Below are 7,458 nucleotides of genomic sequence, written 5' to 3' on the forward strand. Positions count from 1 at the left end.
GAACTAGAGATTAATACATTAGCCAGTTCAAGCCACGCTCCGGCGGCATCTCTAATGAACATAGATTTTTGAAAAAACGCAAATCTGAAAAAATCTCAATCCCGCCATTTTTATTAAAGATTTTTTATTTGGTTGATGATCTTTCATTGTATAACAAACAAAGAACGGAAGAAAGGAAGGGAAGCGGGGCTTTGGAGTTTGGGAGGAACATAGAACAGTGAGAAGGGGAAGGCAAAGAGAAGGGGCGGGGCTTTTTCTCCATACCGTATAAAACAGAGAATAGGAAAAAGGGGGAGAGTGGACTTCTAATTTTTTTCAGATTTGGTATGTTTTGTAATTAAATTGTTATGTTTTATAAATAAGGAAAAATATCCTTATGTTTTGTAATATATAGTCTTAAATGGTATTATTAAGTCATTTTACCCAAAAAAAAAAAAAAAAGGTATTTCTTCTGCACCAAATTGAAAGGCCCAATTAGAACTTTTTACTTCAACTTGAATATATACACAAGCGATCACATTTATATGTACACCTCTTGAGAAATTGAAAGAAACCATAACTTACAATAGAATAAAAATACAAATTTAATAACTCTTCAACTAGGAGAAATCTCAGAAATGTCTCTAGAATTATGTTCTATTAGTTCTTCTTTGGCCTCCACATGATTGAGATATTGTTGATAAATATGTGAAGCAAATCCCCAAAAGGCTAAAAACATAACTAGCAACTTCAAACCTTTAATCTTATCATGAAGAATGATCACCGCAAAAATTGGAGTAATTGGAGCCCCTAAATTGTTAAGAACATTGGACAAAAGGGGAGTGACTTTAAAAACTAACCCAATAGAAGCCACAACATGTAATTGACATGAAATGGCTATAAAAAACAAGATTACAACATAATATAATTTCCCTAAGTTGTAATGTTCCATCTCCATAATTAAAGTCTTCCAATCTCCACTTGCAAAAAGACCTAGTAGGATCATTATGCTTGCAACTAGCGTTTGGTAAATTGACATCTCTATGATATCTATGAATTTACTACCCTTTAATATTTTCTGGTACGAAAATTGGGTTAAGGAAAGCACTAAGGAATAAGTCATGGATCCACTTACCGTATAAAAATCTCTAGGAGAAACTTCCCACCAGACGTTTCCCCAGACTCATTGTTATGAAGTACTAGAACAATTGAGGCAGCTGTTACAAGAACTATAGAGTTTACTATACTTGGGGTGAACTTACATGCATTGAGGATGAAAGAGAAGATAGCGGTGAACCCAAGTCTAGTGGTACTGGTGAGAGAGTACGTTGAGACTGGGAGGTATTTTAGACCAGCCGAGTTGAAAACACTAACTCCACCAAGTAATACACCTAGGACAACATAAACTAAAAAGATTATGCAAATGTGGGGTTCTTGATTTCCTTTAATTACCTCAATGTGGCCCTTATTTTTGAGTGATGCATAGCATAGAAAGGAAGAAGAATTGGAAATCCTGCATTTTGCACAAATGAGGCTAGCCATATACTTTTACCACCTTTGGTAAAATATGTGTTAACCAAGAGTGATGTCACTACTTCTCCAATTAGAGTAAAAGAGGTAAAAAATGGCTACTTGGTAAACACCATTTATGCTTGGCAAAGTAGGAATGTTGAGTTGATGATCCACTTGATTCAGTATTGGGATTTTCATCCTCAAATATTTCTTCATCTGTCAAAAAAAAAAAAAAAAGTAAAATGAAACCATAAGATAAGCATGGTCATATAAGAAATTGAGTATAAGATGTAAGCGGTGACAATTTAAGGAATATTTACTTGATCGGGTCACTTGATAGTTGATACTGCAAATTTTATTTATAAAATGACGATGTATATAGATAACTTAAACTTTAAAAAAATTCTAACGAAACTAATGGGATGATAGCCGCAAACAAAAGTATTTTTTCTTGTATTGAACTTTACTTTAAAGACTAGAAAGCTTATAGCACAAATAATAGAGCGAAATGTATAATGGAATATGCTTTTGAAAGTTTTATACAGCTTATAACACAGGTAATAGAGTGAAACATAACAAAAGTACTCTATACTAGAAAAATGGATAGAAAACAACTGGTCTTTTGAAAGCTTTAGGCTAAAGGCATTTGCTGGCCTTTGGTGCAATCAAAGTATATAAAAAGTATTCTGAGACTTATAGGACGAGAGGCCCACAAAAGCGGCTTAAGGATTTAACTTATATATACTGATACTATAAATAATGTTTATCTCATCATCAATATCATACTGATTTCACATGTTATAACAAGTTATTTCTCACCTTTTCCAGCTTACAGTATCATGTTTATTATTAAAAAAAATCCCAACTTAAACATGCTTTTTTTTTTTTTTCTAAAACAAGCTCTCAATTTTAACAAATTGGCACTCATTCCCAAATCAAAAGTTGCCTTAAAAGCTAAACAGCTCAGGAATTGGTTTGCGCAAAGCTTTTGGAAATGAGTTTTCTTTTTTTATTGTTTGGATTAAGCAAATGGACAAACAGGAACCATATATCAGCCTACCTATCCACTACACCTACTCCACTATAATTTGCTTTCAATTCTTGTCTTTTTACTTACCCCAAACGATGTCCTCCCTTCAGAGATCTCGAGTTCAAATTTTGGATATGAAAAAAATTCTGATAGAGAGCGCTTTCTTGAATGGGCCCTACACGATATGAATCCGGAATAGTCCGACTCCAATACGGATACCGGATATCGAATGAAAAACCAAAAAAAAAGAAATCTCCTTTACTTTAGTTTCTTTCTTTCTTTCTTTTTTTATTAAAGCAAAAAATGAAGAAAAAAAAAAATATCACTGCTTCTTGTTTTTTTTCAATTATTGTCTCGTTTTTTGGCTTCTTTCTTAAAATGGCTCTACCAGACAGCAAAGGTCACAATTTTCATTGCCACTTAAGATATCACATTCGGATAAGCTTATATCGGCAAAAAAAAGAAAAGATAAGCAAATAAAAACCACCAATTATCACCTGACATCTACAAACAATATTTCCTTTTATAACTCTATGTTATTGGATAGATATTGACCCGATTAAGTTAGATTTACACCATTACAAGGTTCACAAAAGAAGGAGGTGTTTCGTATTGTGAATGTTTTGTCGTTTATTCCTTTTTGGAATAGTATATTTACTAAGTGATCCTTTTTTTTTTTATTCTCTTGCAATTTAAGAATCTTTTAGAGCACTATGTAAAGATTCCTTTGGAGTAAATTGAAAATTTGTGAGTAGAAATATTATACTACAGTCTAAATTTTTGTAAAATGTTAGATGACAATTCAAGATTATATTTGCACAACTTTTAAAAATGAGAACAAAATCTAAATAACAGCCTAAATATTTGTGTAAATTAGCCCTCCCTATCATGGATTTCTTCATTTTGAAGCTTCAAATACATTTGATTAAAATTGAAGCATTCTTATCCATCTCACTATTAATTAATAATGACATGTTCTTCTCACCATATAAATATCATGACCGGTTGAAAATTACAATTAAAAAAAAAAAACTCTTGGTTGCATAAAGTCTTTGTTAATCTTTTAAACTTCATTTCCATTAATTAAACACTATTGTCTTACAAAGTCAAAGTAGTCTTAGTTTATTATTTTAGAAAACGACCAACCAAAGAAAATTAATTCTCGACGCATTTTTATAAAGATATTCATCCTATTTTTTTTCAAATATACTTAGACTCGACCAGTTATGATGGTTAGCCACAACTTAATCAGATATACTTTAAGCAACTATGGCTAACCACAATAATGTTTTCGGGCAAAAATAAAAGAAAGAAAAATAAAGATGCAATTAAGCAAATTAAAGAGCGTCGTTACTAATTTATTCGATAAAATTGTCACATCGTCAATACGATGTAGGTCTTGTGTTCAAATTTTAGTCACCCGTCACGTACTTAATTCAAGAAAAAGAATTCAACTCGCGTGGGATAAATTGTCAAAGATATAAAAGTATATTTATTTCTGGGTGTGTACTTAGAATGTAGGAAAATATTTTTCAATCGAATTTTCAATTATCTAATGTTTTGCAAATTTTTTTTAGAAAAACAAGTTACTTAAATATAAAAAAAGACTTTCCTTGTATAGTAAGGCAAACAAGTTTCATAAGTAGCATTTCACGTCGAGGGTCTCCTCCCTACCTCAACAACGAGAGATATATTCATAATTTTGAATTTATGGGTTTTGAATTTTAAAAATAAACCTTATCGGGTCCTGAATAAATTACTTATTCACATTAATTGAATTTCTTAATAGAAATACGGGATTTTGGTCAAAGCTATTAGGTTTTGCCGAACTCATAATAAAAATTCTAACTCCGTCTTCGCCAACACCCCACACATAACCCACCCCCACCCCTAGGGAGCCTGTTGCTCCCCGTCCCCGCCCTAACCCCCAATATATAGTGTTTGTTTAGATTACATATAAATATTTTTGGGACAATATATTTTTTATTACAAAATAACTAAGAAAACCATTTATTTTTGGGGAGAAAAAAAAAACATTTTCCCTCGTAACAAACACACCCTTAATTTAACAGCAAACTCCACCATATCTGCAGTTGATGAAAGGTCGGAAGATAATTCCATCTAACAAAGAAACCTCACCGGCACACAAATAAAGTAAGTAAAATTTCACACATTATTCAGATCCAAAGAATGAAAAATAAGAAAAAACATATACTGTATTGATTTCCTCACTCTTACGCTAATTCCAAAACAAAATGAATTCAAAACCTAAAAGAAGAAGAAAAAAAAAAAACAAAAAGAGAGAGAAAACACTATCAGAAAATTGCTAATTTTGCATGAACGTTCGTCGGAATTAGACTCGTCGGTAAGGAATTTTCGACTGAATATCCGTTGGAAATATTTACGAAAAATTAGCGATTTTCTGATAGTAAAATCTCTTACTCAGGAGGAAAGAAAATATGAGAATGAATACTAACTTGATATATCCAAGAGCTTTTGTTGTGCTTCTTCCATGGAATTATCAGTTGGTTTTCTTCTTCTTCTTTTTTGGCTCAAAATAAAAATAGATTGGTTTGTCCAAAATTGGGAAAGAGATATATTTATTGATATGATTGATATGTATGAGAGTGAGAAGAATGAGTGAAAAAGACAATAAGTTGCCTTGCACTTCACTTATGGTCTCCTCTTATATAATATAATATGCAATTATTCTTATAAAAAATTAATGTTAAATTAAAGTCAAGCATGTCCATATGATGACTTTTATAATCAGGTGAATTATCTGTTAATTACTTATAGACGGTGTAAATAGATAACTATAAGTAACTGCTGTTAATAAATTTTAATTTAATCATCTAATTTCTTAGATTTCTTTATTTTGAGAAGTAGTTCTCAATTTAACTTTATTTGATATAGTTTGAATCATAACGAAATTTAAGAAAAAGCTGAAAACTCTTAAAAATTATGATTTGAAACATTTCGTGCCATCTGTATAGTTATAAAGCTTTTGAAATTTGTGGGAGCGGAAGCATGTTTATGAAACTTTGATCATAAATGCGTAGTTGACCAAGCATATGGTTAGTTTTGGTCCGTAGTTTTTGATAGGTTAGTAAATATAGGTTTTTGCTAAGGGCATTTTTGATTCCCAAAACATTAGTATATAAGTATTAGGGGCGAGCTAGCATGAATAGAACATGTTTGGCGGAATCTAATAACTTTTGTCTAAATCTTGTATATTAGTTAAGAGATCCTCTAAATATGTACATATAATAAACTTTAGAATTCATAAACTTTAAATTCTAAATCTTTTGCAGTTGATGCTTCCTGTTTTGTTTTTTTTTTTTTTTTTTTCAAGCAACCACTAAGTATCCTTAGGTGGAGGGACATTTTATTAAATATAGTGGAAAATAAATGTCTTACAAAAAGAAAACCAAAAAGCAAAAATAAAGACAAAGGGCTACAAAAAACGGGGTAGCCCAAAATAACGACAAAACAACATCAGTGATGCATTTAGGAAAGTTGAACCACCTAGGGTTTAACTCCACCTCCGATGCCGATCATCGGAAATAGAAATCACCACCAAGTCAAATGCTAGCTTCTCTGTTTTGGACACACATAATCGCACCTCAAGCTCTCACCAAATGCTGTAAATTCGTCGCCTAGGAGTTGATTCTCGGAGTAAGCTAGAACTCAGAGCATATCAAGAAACAATTTCTACTACTACTCAAAAATATTTTTTTTTTGTTTAGAAAATTGGCCAACAAAACTCTTCAAAATAAACATCTTTTACAAATAAGCACTTCTAAACTTTTGAAACCTTGATCAACCAGATTAAAGAAAGACAAGCTATTAGGACATGTCAAAGTAATTAATAATAGAACATTTTCTTATAATGTTAGTTTACTATTATATATAAGAGCTAATCTCAATCTTTTGTCGTCCTTACGTTATAAAACAAAACTTTTGATTGGTTGTTATTTACACATGGCTGCTGCTGCCTTTTCCTTTTCCTTTTCTTTTTTTGGTAGGGGCCTGTCCCACTTCCTTTTCTTTTTTTGGTAGGGGCCTGTCCCACTTCCTTTTCTTTTTTTGGTAGGGGCCTGTCCCACTTTTAAGTTTTAACATTCAATTGTTTTTTCGGCCCATTTGACGTGGACCCAGCAATACTTTGTCAATTTGTTTTAGCTCCCTACTCTCTTTAATTCATATTATGATATTCCTAATTCTTAATTTATATATTTAGTTCAAAACACAGAAGAAATTAAGGGAGTAATTCATATTATGATATTCTTAATTTATATATTTAGCTCAAAACACAGAAGATGTTAATGGAGTAGCTTTTTTTCTTCTTTTAAAATTATCCTTATTTAAATTAGATAAATGCATTTTTACATAACTAACAAATTATATTAAATTGGTACTTTATAGTTAAGGATAATTTAGAAAAACACTTTCCATCTTTATAGGATAAGTAATTATTTAAGGGGTGTGTCCGAACTAAAAATACCATATTATATGAACTGAATGGAGTATTAGATTAACATTTCGAATATATGATATATTAATTGTGCTAAAGATTTTCAATATATTTTCGCTAAGTAAGTCCAATAGATTTAAAAAATATTTTTTGCTAAATCAATTACGAAATATTTTTATAAAATGCCCAATATATGCTTTATATCTTCGCTACCTTTACATTATTTGTCATTATACATTTTAAAATTTAGGCAACCGTGGAGCTAAATTTTTGTTTCTAACGGGAATATTATTAGATCTTACTGATGACTCTCTCTTCATTTCAATTTATGAGGGACTTTCCATTTTCCCAGAGTTACTTTAACTAAACTTTAAAGCTAAATTAAATTAGATTAATTAAATATTTTAAATCTAAATCAAGATATTTAAAAACTATACAAAAAATACTATAAATTACAATT

At 30.8% G+C, this 7,458-nt stretch overlaps 1 pseudogene; it reads right to left on the reverse strand.

Annotated features, from left to right (window-relative positions):
- Positions 1-461: 461 nt before the first annotated feature.
- Positions 462-7,229, reverse strand: LOC132044634 (purine permease 21-like; annotated as a pseudogene).
- Positions 7,230-7,458: the final 229 nt, after the last annotated feature.

This window comes from Lycium ferocissimum, unplaced genomic scaffold (genome assembly GCF_029784015.1).
Source record: "Lycium ferocissimum isolate CSIRO_LF1 unplaced genomic scaffold, AGI_CSIRO_Lferr_CH_V1 ctg5058, whole genome shotgun sequence".
In the NCBI taxonomy this organism is placed as follows: domain Eukaryota; kingdom Viridiplantae; phylum Streptophyta; class Magnoliopsida; order Solanales; family Solanaceae; genus Lycium; species Lycium ferocissimum.